Raw genomic sequence first — 17,850 nt, 5'->3', positions numbered from 1 at the left:
GAGGCAAAGAGAGAGGTCTTCCATCTGCAGGTTCACGCCCCAGATGGCCACAATAGCTGGAGTTGATCCTATGCAAAGCCAGGACCAGTAGCTTTTCTCTGGTCTCCTATGTGGGTGCAGGGATGTGGGCTGTCTTCCACTGCTCTCCCAGGCCATAGCAGAGAGCTGGATTGGAAGTGGAGCAGCCAGAACTTGAACCGCTGCCCATTTGGGATGCTGGCACTGCAGACGGTGGCTTTACTATACCACGGCGCCAGCCCCCACAGGATTGTTTTATGTATGTTTTGTGATATTTCAGGCTTCCTGACAACAGCGACATTTTTATTTTATTTTTTAAACAAGTTATAACTAACTATTCTTTATATCTTTAATTTCTGTCAGCAATTTTTAAAAATGCTCGTTTATTTATCTGAAAGGCAGAGTTACATAGAGCAGAGAGAGAGAGAGAGAGAGAGAGAGAGATCTTCCATCTGCTGGTTCACTCCCCAAATAACTAAATAGCTGCAATGGCTGGAGCTGGGCTGATCCGGAGCCAGGAGCTTCTTCTGGGTCTGCCACACTGGTGCAGGGGCCCAACGACTTGAACCATTTTCCACTGCTTTCCCAGGCCATAGCATAGAGCTGGATCAGAAGCGGAGCAGCTGGGACTTGAACTGGCACCCATATGGGATGCGGGCACTGCAGGTGGCGGCTTTACCCGCTGCGCTACAGTGCCAGCCCCTTATTGTATCTCGAGTCATAGGATTAGTAAGGAACATTGTATTTCTCTGAAGGACTACAAGGGAAAAACAGAAGAAATTTACCTTTTCCTGGCGCTGCAGTTGGTGACTTTACCCATCACATGCCAGTGCTGGCCCTGTGATGTTTTAAAACTTAGTGCTAACTTTTAAAGGAAAATGCTTAATTTTTATGGTGAGCAGAAGGCTATTTAAATGAAAACATCAAAAATTATAGTTTGTAAATTCTGAGGGTGTTGAGACCATGTTTATGCTTCAAGCCATTTATTTTCCTTTTTATAAACAATTTAAAAATTTGTTTACGAGGCGGAGAGACTCCGAGATTTTCCACCTGCTGGTTTACTCCTCCAATGCCTGCAAAAGCTAGGGCTGGGTGGGCCGGAGCCAGCAGATCAGAACTCCATCTGGGTTTCCCTTGTGGGTGGCAGGGACTCAAGCCTCTTTAATGTGCATTACCAGGGAGCCAGACTTGAACCCAGCACTTCACTGTGGGCTGTCCCAAGTGGCATGCGAGCAGTCCAAATGGTGGCTTCACCTGTGGCATAGCACCCTCTCTATTTATCTTGTATTTGCCATACATAGCTTAGGAGTTTGCATGTAGTGTCGTCTGTCAGTTTTTGAACAGTTTATTGGAGGGGAGGGACCCCCCTTGACATGTCAGTAAAGACCTTCATTGTGGTGAAACTTCCGCACACAATGGCTGATCACATGTCATTAGGCGTTGGAATCTTTGTATCAGTTTCCTGTGAAACCACTGAACACACCCCCTGTTTAAAGCAGCGCCTAGCCAGATGAAATGGCCTGCTGTGTGCTTTCTGACAGGTGCTGGTGCAGGGTGCTGTACGCCGCTCTGCGGTGTGCCTCCTCCACTGTGGGGACTCCTCTGTCACTGTGATTGGGCACACCTGGGTCTGTAGTGCTCTCTCCCGGGCGTGTGTTCTGTTTAACCTCACGGGGACCCAGCTTATGCCAGGTGGGGAGCAGGTATATCAAACTGCAGTAGAAGACAAATTTGTGAATTGACTTTATGATCCATTGGGAGTTTCCAAATTTGACTGCTTTTTTATATTTGATGTTATTCCTTGAGTCCTTGGACACACATGGAGTTAAAAGAAAAACTCCTTGAAAATAGAATTAAAAATTTATTTTTGTGCAAAACCAAACAATACTTTAATTCTATTTTCTATGAGCATTTTGAAGCATTGTCACATCCCTTTTCCTACCCACAGAAGAGCTGGATCATTGATTTGATAGATTATAATCAGTGTGTAGTTTGCATTGACATTTTTCATTGCAGAAGAGTTTATTGAATAATGTCCTAATTTCCAGGGCCCCGCTCCTTCATTTCATTTTTAGAACGAGGTCTGTAAATGTAAGAATGACCGCGTTAAGGAGCCTACAGAATTTCTGGCTTTATTAGTTCTCCGTTTGTGTTGTTCACACAGCTGGTGAAATGCATGATAATGATTAAAAACCACTTGGATGTCCACTCTGTCTCCTGTTTCAGCTTAACGCTGGAATGTCCTCAACATTTCCCTCAGCCCTCAGAGCCCACAGGGGCTCCTGACTGCCCCTGTGAGGATGTGAGGTCTCTGCTCGCGTTATTGAACTGACAAAAGGGGTTTTCTGAAAAGCTCCGTGTTCAAATAATGCCTCTTTTTTTCCTTCAGTTTAAAATTTTGAAAGTGAAGTCAGTGCCTTATGATGTGTTATAAATACGATTTTTAAAAACATTCCATTACCAGCTTGATCTTTCTTCGAAGGGCAGACACATAGGGACAGAGACAGACCACCCATCCCCACATCGCTGCACCAGGCAGGGCTGCGCCAGGAGCCAGGAACTCTGTCCAGGTCTCCCACGTGGGTAGCAAGGACCGCAGCACCGAGCCATCACCTTCTGTCTTCCAGGAAGCTAGAACTGGGAGTGGAGTTGAGACTCAAATCCAGGCACCCCACTAGAGGAATGTGCACTTCCCCATTGGCATCCTAACTGCTGAGCCAAATGCCCACTCCAGGTTCCTTCCTATTTAGAACTGTTAGGAAGAAGGGGGAAAATTTACCCTTGACTTTTGTTGAAGTTCAGGGTTTTTTTTTTTTTATTCTTTTTTAAAACAGTTTTTAAAATTTTACTTGAAAGTCAGAATTACAGGGAGGCAGAGGCAGAGAGAGAAATTGAGAGCTCTTCCATCTGCTGTACACTCCCCAGATGGCCACAACTGAGCTGGGGCGATCTCAAGCCCGGAGCCCGGAGCCCATGCGGGTGCAGGAGCCCAGGCACTTGGGCCATCTTCCACTGCTTTCTCAGGCCGTAGCAGAGAGCTGGAATCGCAGTGAGCACCCAGGACTCAAACCCGTGCTCGTATGGGATGCCGGCACTGCAGGTGGCGCCTTTACCTTGACTTTTAAAAATGTACTTGTTTTTATATTGTGAGAAATTGTATAAAATTAATGCAATTAATTATATAAGAAAATGTTGCTGTTCTGAAGAAGGAAAACATAAATGCGGCAGCGATGTGTGCCCTTATGGTTCTTTGAACCTGATGTTATCATTAGAACCCTTACTGGGCCGGCGCCGTGGCTCACTGGGTTAATTCTCCGCCTGTGGCGCCGGCACCCCGGGTTCTAGTCCTGGTTGGGGATCTGGTTCTGTCCCGGTTGCCCCTCTTCCAGTCCAGCTCTCTGCTGTGGCCCAGGAGGGCAGTGGAGGATGGCCCGAGTCCTTGGGTCCTGCACCTGCATGGGAGACCAGGAGGAAGTACCTGGCTCCTGGCTTTGGATTGGTGCTGCACACCAGCCGTAGCAGCCATTTGGGGGGTGAACCAACAGAAGGAAGACCTTTCTCTCTTTCTCTCTCACTGTCTAACTCTGCGTGTCAAAACAAACAAACCCTTACTGTGCTATGTTGCACTAACGTATCTGGTCAGCTTCCGTTGTAAACGCTGGCCGTGCCAAAATCAACAACACAGCTGTGTCTCTGCGCTGGTAGAGGAAGGAGCCTGCAGGTAGTCAGGAAGCCTTGTGACAAGCGCAGGACTGGAAGTGGTGTCATGTTTGTGAGATACAGGGAAAGCACCGAGTATCTGAGAAGCCATGTGCACGCTGGAAGGCGGCGGTCGTTCGTTCGAACTCTTGTTTTAAGCCGAGGAACGCTGTGTTCCCAGGAAGCCCTCTGCCCGATGCTGGGAGCTGTCAGGGCTGAAAGAGACAGGAGCGGCGTCGAGTCCCAGGGACTGGACATTGAACAGCTCTGGTCTGAGATTATCCCCTGGAGCCCTGTGAGAGCACCAAGAGGGTGACTTGGAAATCGTTACCTCCACTGTGGCCTTGGGGCGCCACCCCTAGATACCTGAGACGTGAGCGGGGCGGGCGACTGAAGTAGCAGCTTAGGTGAGCCGGAGCCAGGGCTTCCCCACACAGGCTGGGGCAGGGAGCCTGGAGAGCATGGAGGTGGGTAGTGGGGAAGCTTGGGCAGATGCCCATTCCCAGGCGTGTCCTTGGCTGGGAGCTGCTGCTGACACAGTGGACAAGAGAGGAAGCAGGTGTGTTACTGGTGGTCTCCACTCCACTGGGATTCCTCCCTGCTTGTCTCCGCTTGGCTGTTGGTGTTTTTGTTAGTCTCCATTTCGCTTCCTTTCCTGGTCTTTACTAGCCCAAGATGCAGGACCAGTAGCAGTGGGGGTAACATTCCTGTCTCCTCTTGTCCCCAGAGGCTGCCAGCTTTCCCTTTGAGCCTGGTGCTGTGTTGCCATAGTGTTGTGGTTATGTCCTGCTGAGAGAGAGAGAGAGAGAGAGAGGGAGGGAGGGAGGGAGAGAGAGAGACTGAGAGGGAGGGAGGGAGGAGAGAGACAGAGAGAGGGGGAGGGAGGGAGAAATGAAGGGAGGGAAGGAGGGGGAGGGGGGAGAGAGGAAGAGAGAGACAGAAAGAGAGAGAGAGTGAGAGAGTGAGAGAGTGAGTGTTTCCATCTACTGGTTCACTCCCCGGATGTCCACAGTGGCTGGAGTTGGGGCAGACTGAAGCCAGGAGCCAGGAGCTTCTTGGTCTCCCATGTGAGTGGCAGGGGTCCGAGTACTTGGGCTATCTTCTGCTGTTTTTCCCAGGCCATTAGCCGGGAGCTGGCTCGGAAGTGGAACCGTGTGTAGACTCCAGCACCCATACAGGATGCCAGCGTCACACGTGGCGGCGGCCTGACCCACTGCCACATCGCTGGCTCCCCTCTTCTCGTCTTAGTGCCCTTGTTAATGGTGCACATGTGAGGCACTGAGAGATGCTGTCTCTCCCCTGGGCCTCAGGCTCAGCCCAACGCCATATTGCACCTGCTCTGCTCACCTGTGGCTGCACCCTCCGGACTCCACATGTCGTCGGCGTCATCTTGGAAAGCACCGATGTCCTGGTTGGTCCGGAGTCATTTGGATTTTGCCTGGGCAGCCTTGAGTTGTCCTTCATGCCCCCAAAGACTGAGCAGTCTGTGTCCGTGGCAGGCAGGAGTCCTGCTGTGAGCTGCAGGTTGTGCTGGGGCCAGGGTGCTTTGCCCAGTCACGTCTGCCGGTCTCATGTGCTTCTCTCTTGTCCACCGTGCTTCATTGACTTACGCAGCCTTTTCCAGCTAAGTTTTCTTGTCTGTCTGAGTGATGGGTGGACAGAGAGAGCTCCCCATGAGTGCCTACAATACCTGGAGCCGGAATGCAGTCCTGGCCAGGTGTCCCACGTGGGTGGCAGGAGCCCAGTCAGGGAGCCACCAGGCTGCCTCCTGGCGACTGCAGTAGCAGGAAGCTGGAGTCAGGAGCCAGAGCTGGGAATTGAACCCAGGCACTCTGATATAGGATGCAGGGATCTTAACCAGTATCTTAATTATGAGGGTGAGTTCCCACAGAATTTTTCATACTGTGTTAACTACTGAAAAAAGTCGCCTTTTCACAAGACAGGTTGTGTTCTTGCCCCCTGTTAATGTCCTTGCTGATACGGTCAGTTTTGTCTTCATTAGCTCTCTGCTCTTCCAATCCTCTCGTCAACTTACACCTGATCACTTGCGTTAGCTTCCTTTATGAACAGCACACACAGCTTTTTCGTGTGGAGGCAGCGCCACCTTGTGGACCCCTGGAATATTTAAGTTCTTTCAGTCTGGCTTCATTTTCCCAGTTACTGATGGATTGGAACTAACATCTTTGGCTCTCACAAACATTTAAGTTGATGTTTATTCATTAAGAAAATACCTGAGTACCAGTCAAGCACCGCACAGTGTTTGGGAGTATTCGTGATTTAGAAGAGTGTAAAAGCTAGGGGAAACGCCTAGAATAATTGACACTCCACAGCTGCTCCCTGTGCCCTGGCAGGCTGGGAGGGAGAGGACTCACTGTACCTGCAGATTCTAAACCACGGTGAGGATGGTGGTAGAGGTGAACCTGGAACTCTGAAGGGTGAGCACCAGCCTCACCAGATCAAAGGGCTGTTTAGGAGCTCGAGCAGTAAGTGTGTTCAAAGGCCCTGGGGCATAGGCGGAACAAGAGTGTGGTGCCGCTGCACACCGTGAAGCTCGCAGCGTGGGAGCCTTAGGGTTTGGTCCCTCTTTTGGGTGAGAGTAAAGAGAAGAAGGAGAAAGAGAGTTGTATTTTCTGTGTACCTTTTACAGATACTGTTTATTAACATTGCGAAGAAGGTGCGAGTGTCCCATTCCACAGTTGACAACCTGGCCCTCAGGTCCTTCCTGGGTTTGCCCTCGATCCTGATAAGGAACCATGAGTTGTGAGCAGAAGCGAGTTCCAGTCTGACGTAGCTGACACATGCTAGCTGACATATTGCCTAGTCCCTGCCTACAGTGGGGTTCCGTGCAGAAGGAGGAAGAGCAAGCAATCATTAGAGGAAATACAAACCAGGCTGAAATTAGATGGGATAAGTATTCTGGAGTTTGGTAAACAGTTAGTAAGGAGATAGAAATACAAAGCTTTTGGGTGTGACTTGGATGCGCGCATTTAGTATTGGATTAAGGTGCCCATGTCCTGCATCAGAGCTTGGGCTCAATTCCCGGTTCCAGCTCCAGGCTCCAGCCTCCTGCTCATGCATACCCTGGGGGACAGCAGTTGATGGCTCAAGTGACTGGGCTCCAGCCACCCACATGGGAGAATGGGATGGAGTTTCTGTCTGTTGACTTTGGCCCCAGCCCTGGCTGTTGTGGGCATTTGGGGAATGAACCAGCGGATAGAGGGAGGGAGACCCCCTCTTCCCTTTCTCTCTCCACACCCTCACACCCCACCCCACCTCCCGAACAAAGAAAAGGAGAAAGGGAAAAACATGGTTTGATCCATTGTGTAAGGCACAGCACGGTTCAGAGTGGCAGATCCTGTGAGATCCTAGACGGGGCTGGGTCAGTGGGGCAGGGTGAGAGGAGGGAATGAGGAGGAGGAGGAGTGGGATCTGAGTATCTCGAGGGACACTGCGGAAGGAGGGAGCTGCTGGCGTCGTGGGGCCGCAGGTCAAGCTGCTGCTTGTGATGCCGCATCCCAGATCTGAGCGCTGGTTCTAGTCTGGCACTTCCCTCCCTCCAAGTCTGCCCCCTGCTAATGTGCCTGGGAAGGCAGCAGACGATGGCCCAAGTCCTTGAGCCACTGCCACCCTTGTGGGAGACCAAGGGTGGCATTCCAGGCTCCTGGCTTTGGCTTGGTCCAGATGCAGCTGTCTCACCCATTTGGGGAAGGAACCAGCAGATGGACGATCTCTCTCCTACTCTGTCTCTTTCTCTGCCTTTTATATAACTAAATAAACATCTAAAAAGCCCCATACCTTCCTTCCTCACCGCCTTCCCATGGCTTTCCTGATACAAAGACTCAGCCCTAATTCCCAGGTGCTGGAGCGATCCCTCCTACTGTGCTCTCTGCCCACTGGAAGCGCGCTTGCCAGTCACTGCAAGTGTGTTTTACGACTCATGCCAGACAAGCTGGGCTTATAACCTTGGGCTTCCTTTGTTCGTGCTAACTGCCTTCCGAGGTGACGGGAAGTACCTGGAAAGGTGGACGGCGCTAGCTGTGTTCTGCGCAGCACTGTTAGTCTGGGCCATGAAGCCCTTCATTACACTTCTCAACGTGGGAAGCCATTAGTTGTCAGAGAATGATTATCTGCATGTAAGGTTCCTGTTCAGTTACGCCCTGGAGCAGCTCTTGGGGTTCGCCACAGGCCACAAAGTTACTAAGTGGTGCTCTGCTGTGACTTCCCACATTCTCGAGATTTCCTTGGCCAACACTGACCTTTTTGTGCTAAAGGAAACTTTTGTAAGAACAGATTAAAATAAGGTTACAGAATACTCTGTCTTTTCTTCTTTCTATTTCAGTGGTTATCATTTGTTTTTAAAAGGCTGAACTGGGTTTGAGTCTGGCAGAATATGTCATTTTTACTTGGCATAAGTTAGAATTCAATAACACTGTCATATTAAGAAAGACAAGTACTTTTTTTTTCAGTCGCTAGGTAAATGAATGCCAGTTGCAAAACCTAAAAGACAGGAGAGGACAGGATGATATCACTTGTGTTTTTATTTTTTAAAGATTTATTTTATTTATTTGAAAGTCAGAATTATACACAAAGAGAAGGAGAGGCACAGAGAAAGAGAGGTCTTCCATCTGCTGGTTCACTCCCCAATTGGCCGCAATGGTTGGAGCTGCGCTGATCCAAAGCCAGGAGCCAGGAACTTCCTTGGGGTCTCCCATGCGGGTGCAGGGGTCCAAGCACGTGGGCCATCTTCTACTGCCTTCCCAGGCCATAGCAGAGAGCTGGACTAGAAGTGGAGCAGCCAGGTCTAGAACCGGCACCCACGTGGGATGCCGGCACTGCAGGCGGCGGCTTTACCTGCTACGCCACAGCGCCGGCCACATCTCTTGTTTTTAAGTATCTCACATCATTATTTGCAAAGTGGTTCCTCTTGGGAACCGAGGTCCACTTGTCAGCATTCTCCCTCCATGTCTTCTGGATCCACTCTAGAAGCAGGCAGCGCGACGAGCTGATCTGGTGAGGGGCAGGCAGGCGTTTGGGCTGCTGGTTAAGACCGCGCACGTCCTGTGTAAGACTGCCTCGGTTCGGTACCTCCTTGGGCCCCTGACTCCACTCTCCTGCTAACGCAGACCTTGGCAGGCCGCAGTGGTGGCTCAAGGAACCCGGTGCTTGCCACTCACATGGGAGAGACAAATGGAGTTCCTGGCTCCTGTGTCTGGCCATTTGGTTGGGGTGAACCAACAGATGGGTGCATTCTCTCTGTCTCTCTGCCTTTCTAATGAATAAAAGTGGAAAAAAACTATTAGATGATGGTCAGAGGTCTTACTAAAAAGCCTAATCTTTCATAACTATGCATAGAACATGAAGCCATGTACCAAACGTAAGTAAACAAATGTAACAAAGGACTTGCCGGAAAATCGACACGCACTTCCTTGTGGTTTACTCCTTGTGGTCTACTCCTTGCGGTTTACCTGTCATCCGCTGGGCTCTAGAGAAGCACAGGTTTTGTTTTGTTTTTTTTTTACAGGCAGAGTGGAGAGAGAGAGAGAGAGAGAGAGAGAGAGAGAGAAAGGTCTTCCTTTTTGCCGTTGGTTCACCCTCCAATGGCCACTGCGGCTGGTGCATCTCGCTGATCCGAAGCTGGGAGCCAGGTGCTTCTCCTGGTCTCCCATGCAGGTGCAGGGCCCAAGCACTTGGGCCATCCTCCACTGCACTCCCTGGCCACAGCAGAGAGCTGGACTGGAAGAGGAGCAACCAGGATAGAATCCGGTGCCCCGACTGGGACTACAACCCGGTGTGCCGGCGCCGCAAGGCGGAGGATTAGCCTGTTAAGCCATGGCGCCGGCCAACACAGGGTTTTTTGTTTTTGTTTTTAGTTACTTTATTTGAAAGGCAGAGTGACAGAAAAAGAGCCAGTGGGATTTTCTACCTGCTGGTTCACTTCCCAAGTGGCTGCAATGGCTAGGGCTGGTCTGAGCTGAACCCAAGACCCTGTAACTCCATCTGGGGCTGCCATGTGGGTGCCAGGGCCCACGTACTTGGGCCATCTTCCACTGCTTTCACAGGTGCATTAGCAGGGAGCTGGATTGGAAGTGGGGCAGCCAGGACTGGAACAGGCACTCCAGAATGGGATGTGAGTGTTGTGGTTAGCTTTTGTGTTAACTTTGGGAAGGAATGGGGTATCCACCATGGTTCCTTGGTGCCCCTCTCTCCCGTCGGACTGTGTTTGTGGTAGCGAGAGATGGAGCTGGCTCCTTAGAGCAGGACACAGAAGTGACAGGTTGAGGCCAGCCGCGCCCTGCTACAGCAAGAGCCTGGCTTCCCAGGCCTGGGAGCCTCCATATCAGTCTTGCATTGCTGGGGCCCAGACTGCTGGATATGTGCAAGAGAAGTGAACTCCTTCCTTTATTCAGCCGTTGCTTAAGAATAGATTATTGTTCTACTGAGTAGTTGCTTAGGCCTGTGTCCCAACTAATCCATTTGATAAACTTGGCTTTATAAAATAACTTATTGGGGCTGGTGCTGTGGCATGGTCGGTTAAGCCACCACTTGCAGTGCCGGCACCCCAGCTGCTCCACTTCCGATCCAGCTCTCTGCTATGGCCTGGGAAAGCAGTGGAGGATGGCCCAAGTCCTTGGGCCCCTGCACCCATGTAGGAGATCTGGACAAAGCTCCTGCCTCCTGGCTTCAGATCATCTCAGCTCTGGTCATTGTGGCTGTCTGCGGAGTGAACCGCCGATGGAAGACCTCTCTGTGTCTCTCCCTCTCTGTCTGTAACTGTACCTCTCAAATAAGTATGTAAAATCTTAAAAAAACTTATCTATGGTAGAATGCCCCATAAACAATGTCAGACGGTAAGCAGCAGGTCAGGAAAAAAGATACTCACAGCTTTTGTCTTCAAAAGGTATTTTTTTAAGTGTTCCTAGACAAAAATCTCACAATCAATAGAAAGTCAGTGAAAGGTTGTGAACTGGTGTCACGAACGTAAGGAAATAGATGCTCATATAAGAAGAAAAAACACAGATGTAAACACATAGTAAGCTCAGTTACTCATCTTCACCACGCACACTGGCAGAAATCCGCAAGTCTGTTAAAAGCCTCGGGGACCCCAGGACCATGTGCTCGCGTCCCCATGCCTTGCCCTGTGCCCAGTCTGCTTCAGCCCCAATGCCTGGCCTGCTGGGCCCCTTGCGTTGCACCCCGCGCCTCCTGCCTTTTGCCAAGAATTGCGGGGATCTTTTCATTGTTTTTTGGAGGATCCTCGTCAGCTTAGCAAGCCCTCAATGTAAAACTGTCATTGGTTAATAAGTGTAACATGGCTTGTAAGGTTATGGGCAAGTAGGTGGGCTTCCACATTGCTAATAACCTATAGAGTGCCATTAGATAGTGCCTATCAAAAGTACAGTGTTGGCCGGCGCTGTGGCTCAATAGGCTAATCCTCCGCCTGTGGTGCCGGCACCCCGGGTTCTAGTCCCATTCGGGGCGCTGGATTCTGTCCCGGTTGCTCCTCTTCCAGTCCAGCTCTCTGCTGTGGCCAGGGAGTGCAGTGGAGGATGGCCCAAGTGCTTGGGCCCTGCACCCCTATGGGAGACCAGGAGAAGCACCTGGCTCCTGGCTTTGGATCGGCACAGTGTGCCAGCCATAGCGACCATTTGAGGGTGAACCAATGGAAAAGGAAGACCTTTCCCTCTGTCTCTCTCTGTCCACTCTGTCAAAAAAAAAAAAAAAAAAAAAAAAAAAAGTACAGTGTTGTATGCCTTTTTTAATTCTAAGATTTTTATTCACTTGAAGGTCAGAGCCATCTTGCATTTGCTGCTTCACTCCCCAAATGCCCACAATAACCAGGGCCGGCTGAAGCCAGAAGCCTCAGACTCCCATCTGGGTCTCCCGTGTAGATGGCGGGGACCCAGGTCTGTGAGCCGTCACGTGCTGCCCCTGGGGTGCGCGTTGCAGGAGGCCAGACTTGAGGCAGAGCTGGGCACTGTAGTGTGGGATACTGGCTCCCCGGGCACCGTCTTCACCACGGCACCAAATGCCTGTCCCAGATGTGCCTTTTTTTTTTTTTTAAATACTACATACTTTTTTTTTTTAAAGGTTTATTTTTTATTTATTTGAAAGAGTTACAGAGAGAGGTAGAGACAGAGAAAGGTCTTCCTTCCGCTGGCTCACTCTCCAGATAGCCGCAATAGCCAGAACTGTACCGATCCAAAGCCAGGAGCCAGGAGCTTCTTCCTGGTCTCCCACGTGGGTGCAGGGGCCCAAGCACTTGGGCCATCCTCTACTGCTTTCCCAGGCCACAGCAGAGAGCTGGACCGGAAGAGGAGCAGTCGGGACTAGAACCGGTGCCCATATGGGATGCCAGCGCTTCAGGCCAGGGCATTAACCCGCTGCGCCACAGCACCGCCGCCCCGCCCCCCCCACCCTTTTAAGGTTTATTTATTTATTTGAAAGTCCGAATTACACACAGAGAGAAGGAGAGGTACAGAGAGAGAGAGAGAGAGAGAGAGAGAGAGAGAGGTCTTCTATCTGCTGGTTCACTCCCCAGTAGTCCACAATGGACAGACCTGTGCTGATCGGAAGCCAGGAGCCAGGAGCTTCTTCCAAGTCTCCCACCTATGTGCAGGGGCCCAAGGTCGTTGGCCATCTTCTGCTGCTTTCCCAGGCCATAGCAGAGAGCTGGATCAGAAGTGGAGCAGCTGGGATGCCAGCACTGCAGGTGGCAGCTTTACCTGCTACGCCACAGCACCAGCCCCACCATATGTGCCGTTTGACCTAAAAGTTGCTTTTTTGTCACATTACCTTCTAGTTGCTACAGTTTTGTTTTTATATAATCGTGTATGATTGAAAACAACTGAAGTAGGGGTTGCTTAGGTCAAGTATGGCACACGCGTTCTATGGAATGGAACCCTCTACAGCCATAAGAATGCATAAGAAGACCTCCCAGTTACCAAAACAGAAAGAACAATGTGTAGAGTGTGGAGAAATGGGGGCTATGGGCTGGCGCTGTGGCATAATAGGTTGAGCCTCCACCTGTGGCGCCAGCATCCTGTATAGGCATGGGTTTGTGTCCTGGCTGCTCCGCTTCCTGTCCAGCTCCCTGATAATGGCCAGGGAAGGCAGTGGATGAAGGCCCAAGTGCTTGGGCACCTGCACCCACATGGGAGATGCGGAAGAAGCTCCTGGCTTCAGATCTGCCCAGCTCCAGCTGTTGTGGCTATGTGGGAAGTGACAGCCGATGGAAGACTTTTATCTCTGTCTCTCATTCTTACTCTGTCTGTAACTCTACCTCTCAAACAAATAAATAAAATCTTTAAAAAAAAAAAAAAGAAATTGGGGAACATGGTAGACAGTGCAAAGTGTTGGGGAGACTGAGTTTCACGGATGCTTTTTCTATTTTTTTTGTATGAAGCAAGTGAAAATATTTTCTATCCAATAAGTGGAACTTGAAATTGTAGATGCTGTAAGTTTAAGGAGCATTTAAGACATTTAAATATACTGATGAGCATCTTCAGCTTATTCCATAGATAAGAGTAGTGCCTTTTTGGTCCACGTGTTGTGCCGCTGTTATTGACCATTCTAAAAGTGACGTGACCGTTGGGTTCTATGTGTATATGTTTTGAATTTGTTGTTGTTGTTACGGATAATCATCTGATTCTGTCACCTTTTCTTTTCAGTCCTGATGACATTGGGACCTGCTGGTATATTCTTCTCTCTGGCTCCGTGTTCATCAAGGAATCCATGTTTCTTCCAAGGAGCAGGTAGTGTACAGACGCTCTGTAATAGACGGTCCCGAAGTTCTTTTGTGGGAAGGAGTTCTTTTGTAAACTTCGTTCTCTGTTTCCTCTGCTGCTGACACAAAGCAAGGCAGTATGGTGGGGGCTATTGACACACAAATCTTATAGGAAATGACTGTTCCATGTTGTAGACCCTGCTGTGAGCTCTCTAACCAATGGCGGGAACAGACAACCTGCTGGGGAATGTGTGTGTCACGTGATCATCAGCTGTGTTCCGGGCACATTTGTTCCTGGGGAGTGGAATGGGCCTCAGTTGTGGTATGTGAAGGGGAGCTGACCTGCAGCATGGCGGTCAGTCTCTCAAACATCCAGAGACGGGCAGGGGGAGGTCGCTAAGGAGGCCGGGGCCTGGGAACGGAAAGCCAGAACTGACACAGAGTTCGCACCAGATTCAGGCCCTGGCAGGCCCTGTCTGCACCTTCTGCCTTTCAGGACCATCTGGGCTCCAATTTTCGCGTCTGTCCTTGAGCTGGCTTCCCACTCTCTTAGGCTGTGGACTTCTTTTTCCCCTCCACTTTGGCTTAGACCTGCTGACTGCTGCTTTATGACCTTAGGTGCCTAACTAACGTTTATGGCATACGACTGTGGTGCCTGTGTCAGGTCTTTGGATCCTTCAGGATAAGATCTGGCCCGGCTCTCGGTAGATGAGCGTGTCTGTCCCCATCCGCTGTGGCCAGAAAGGGTTGGGCTCATTAATTGTTTATGTGACTGCCTGTATTCAGGTTCCCAAAGCTGTCAGCTACTGAGTTTTGGTGTGGTTTTTTTTTTTTTTTTTTTTTTTTTTTTTTTTTTTTTTTTGCCTCTTAATTGCACTTTTTTTTAAAAGCAGGTAAATATTTCTATTTTGAATAAAGAGCTTTTAAGCAAAGCATTTGTATCCTAAATTACTAAATACTTATTTTAATAGGCTAACAATCCCCTTGTTGTTACTTGACTCCTTTATAAAAATATTGAGATATGGTCCTGATAAATAATTGTGATTGGGCCAAGGGTCATGTTCAGAATCTATTTTAAAAATGTGGACGATTTTTATAACGAACCAGTAGGACAGGGAGAGGTAATTTTATACTGCAGAGAGCGATCGGCCGGGGCGTGGCAGCCTGGGGGAACAGGGTGGACCCTGGCTGGCTGGGATGAGGGGGAAGGCATGCCAGAGGCAAGTGACAAAAATAATCTCTGGTGCAGCCCTCATGCCTTTGTGCCCCTCTGTGTTTCCGAGGTCAGGTCAGGAGAACGGTCCCGTGAGCGAGGGAAGTGTTGCTGCCTGTCCTGTTCTCGTTGTAGCAGTGGTTCTGGAGGTGGGGATAGCCTGGATGGAGGTGGAGTAGGGGGCTTGTAGTGATCATTGTAATAACATGATGGTCACACGATAGTTAAGGCTTCCAGTCCTGCTTTCTGCTGTCTACACTGTGAGGTCATTCAGCTTTACAGGTGTCCTGTTTGAGGTAGGGTTAGTTCTGACCTGCGTTTTACAGATGCAGAATCTCTGGTGGACCAGCATAGGGGTCCTTGTATCTCCTGGAAGTCTTTCTGGAGAGCCTGGAGTAACTGTGAATCCATAATTGCAATTCCAGGAATTATGTTTCCTAGAGGGATGCAGAGTGGAATAGCAAACCCTGCCTTATCTCTATTGTCTGAACTTGGAAACAGAGGATAATAGGATTTAGACACTGACATATTGTTAAAAATTGCTTATAGGTTTAACATAAAAATAGTAACTATGTAAATTTTTAAAAACGATTTATATATTTATTTGAAAGGCAGAGTTACAGAGAGGCAGAAGCAGAGAGAGAAAGGTCTTCCATCCGTTGGTTTATCTCCCCAGATGGCCACAGTGGCCAGAGCTGTGCCAATCCAAAGCCAGGAGCCAGGAGCTTCTTCCAGGTCTCCCATGCAGGTACAGGGCTCCCATCTTCTACTGCTTTTGTAGGCTATAGCAGAGAGCTGGATGGGAAGTGGAGCAGCTGAGACTTGAACTGGCACCCATAAGGGATGCCAGCACTGCAGGTAGCAGCTTTACCCACTACATCGCAGTGCTGGCCCCACTATGTAAATTTTTAAAGATAAAATCTTCTTATCCAGGACAATCATTCTTTAACATTCCAGTGTTTTTCCCACTAGTCTTTGTTTTTACATGTATGTGCCACATGTTTAATATCATATTTTATATATAATTTCATATTTTTTCATTTAGACACTATGTGTACATATATATGCATTTCCTCTTAATATTAAACTACAAATTTATAACTTTTAATACCCATTTATTGCTCAGTTTTTTAAAACTTTGTACAGTTTAGTGAATAATAATAAAAGGTAAATTTTTAAAAAAGATTTATTTATTTACTTGAGAAGTAGAGCTACAGAGAGAGAGAGGGAAAGAGAGAGAAAGGTCTTCCATCCACTAGTTCACTCCCCAAATGGCCACAATGACCGGAGCCGCACTGATCCGAAGCCAGGAGCCCTCTCTGGGTCTCTCATGCGGATTCAGGGGCCCAAGGACTTGGGCCATCTTCCACTGCTTTTCCAAGCCATCGCAGAGAGCTGGATCAGAAGTGGAGCAGCTGGGACTTGAACCGATACCCATATGGTGTGCCACAGGCAGAGACTTAACTCGCTATGCCACAGCGCCAGCTACGTAGGGTAAATTTTTGATACTTCTTAAAATAAGTAAGGCAATGAAGAATATGACTTGAAATGTTTGTATCTGAAAGGGAAGACTGGTTAGGGACTTCATACCCATCCTGACGTAGAGTCTGTTAATGCACACCAGAGCCCTTGCACGGTGTAGGAGCCTGGGATGGGGGCTTGGGACTGGCCCCTAGCTGGCCGGCTCAGCCTTTCAAGTGACAGTTTGTTCTGATTTCTGGAAGGGGAACCCCGTGTTCAGAAGGCTGCTGTTCTGGAAGAGAGAGGACTTGCAGTTCCAGCCTCCTGCCTAATTATTTTAAAAGATGACATAAGTTACTTTTTCTTTGGCTGGATGTCAAATGCTCGCAAGCCACCACTTTAAAGGGATAAAGGAAGGAATGGTATTTGGGACTGAGTGACAAGCTAGCACTATATATAGGCCATTCCTTCACGTTGCACCTGGTGGCATTTGCTCTGTCCAAGTTGTTTGTTTCCTTTGGGGACGTTGCCTTAGGAATAGTTCTGAGATTGTTTTAATGAAGAGTCTACTGATTCTCCACCAAAGGTCGACATGAGTGGTTCACATGAATTTCTCTCTCTAGAGAATCTTGGGTTTTGATATGGATTAGGTGTCAGTAGTGGTCCAATTTTATGAAACAGCTAGCTCACAGATGACTCTCCTCATCACCTATGACTTCCGTCATGTAAGCCTGGAGATTGGTTATTGCTGTGTCTCCTCATCACCTATGACTTCCGTCATGTAAGCCTGGAGATCGGTTATTGCTGTGTCTCCTCATCACCTATGACTTCCGTCATGTAAGCCTGGAGATTGGTTATTGCTGTGTCTCCTCATCACCTATGACTTCCGTCATGTAAGCCTGGAGATTGGTTATTGCTGTGTCTCCTCATCACCTATGACTTCCGTCATGTAAGCCTGGAGATCGGTTATTGCTGTGTCTCCTCATCACCTATGACTTCCGTCATGTAAGCCTGGAGATTGGTTATTGCTGTATAGAGTAAGTAAGCTGAGCATTCTCTTGAAGCTGCCAGTTCCTTCTGATGGGTAATTCACCTTATGAATTTCATGTCAAAGCATTTTGAATAACATTTCCATGTTTTTAGTTCTCAGGCTTTGTCTTGACCCCTAATTTCATCAGGCGTGTGGGGGGAGGTTATGTTTTTGCAGAAAATGTGTCATTTGGCTTCAAGATTTCATTAGGCTTATTAAATCCCCAGTTGATATTTGTTAGTATTTTGTGTTTATCTTGTTTCCTTTTTTTTCATTTTTTGTATTTTTCTGCATGAGGGTGGTTTTGTTGAGGGGTAAATACTGTTCCTTGGCAATCTTTGTAAACTCTGTAGACCTGCTGAATTCCTCTGACACTAAGGGACTGTTAACTTTCTCTGTCCAACTTAACAGCAGTTCCGGTGACAAAAATGTTGTTTTTATGAGTTTTATTGTTTGTCTGTTAGCAATCTGTCACATCTTGGAACGCTGACATTTGTACCAGTGGCTTCGATGTTTTCTATTTTTATGTTGTTAAATATAATAATGCCCTAAGATAGGGCTAAACTGTTATTTGTAGTGCAGTTTGTCTTCTCGAGGCAATGTGTCATTCATAGTTATGTTTTTTTCTTAAAGTTTTATTTAAATGAATTCAGTTTCTTCCTATCAACAGGAAGGTTATGAGCAAAGGTGATGAAGGAGTATGGT

At 48.6% G+C, this 17,850-nt stretch overlaps 1 long non-coding RNA gene across 1 annotated transcript in view; it reads left to right on the top strand.

Annotated features, from left to right (window-relative positions):
- Window positions 1-13,546, top strand: part of LOC133755442 (uncharacterized) — a 29,393-nt gene extending 15,847 nt beyond the window's left edge. The window contains exon 3 of the long non-coding RNA XR_009865405.1: window positions 13,386-13,546. This is a non-coding gene — a long non-coding RNA (uncharacterized LOC133755442). The remainder of the gene's footprint in view (window positions 1-13,385) is intronic.
- The last annotated feature ends 4,304 nt before the right edge of the window (window positions 13,547-17,850 follow it).

The sequence above is a fragment of the Lepus europaeus genome, unplaced genomic scaffold (assembly GCF_033115175.1).
Source record: "Lepus europaeus isolate LE1 unplaced genomic scaffold, mLepTim1.pri SCAFFOLD_473, whole genome shotgun sequence".
Lineage (NCBI taxonomy): Eukaryota > Metazoa > Chordata > Mammalia > Lagomorpha > Leporidae > Lepus > Lepus europaeus.
This window is presented reverse-complemented; position numbering and strand designations above follow the sequence as displayed.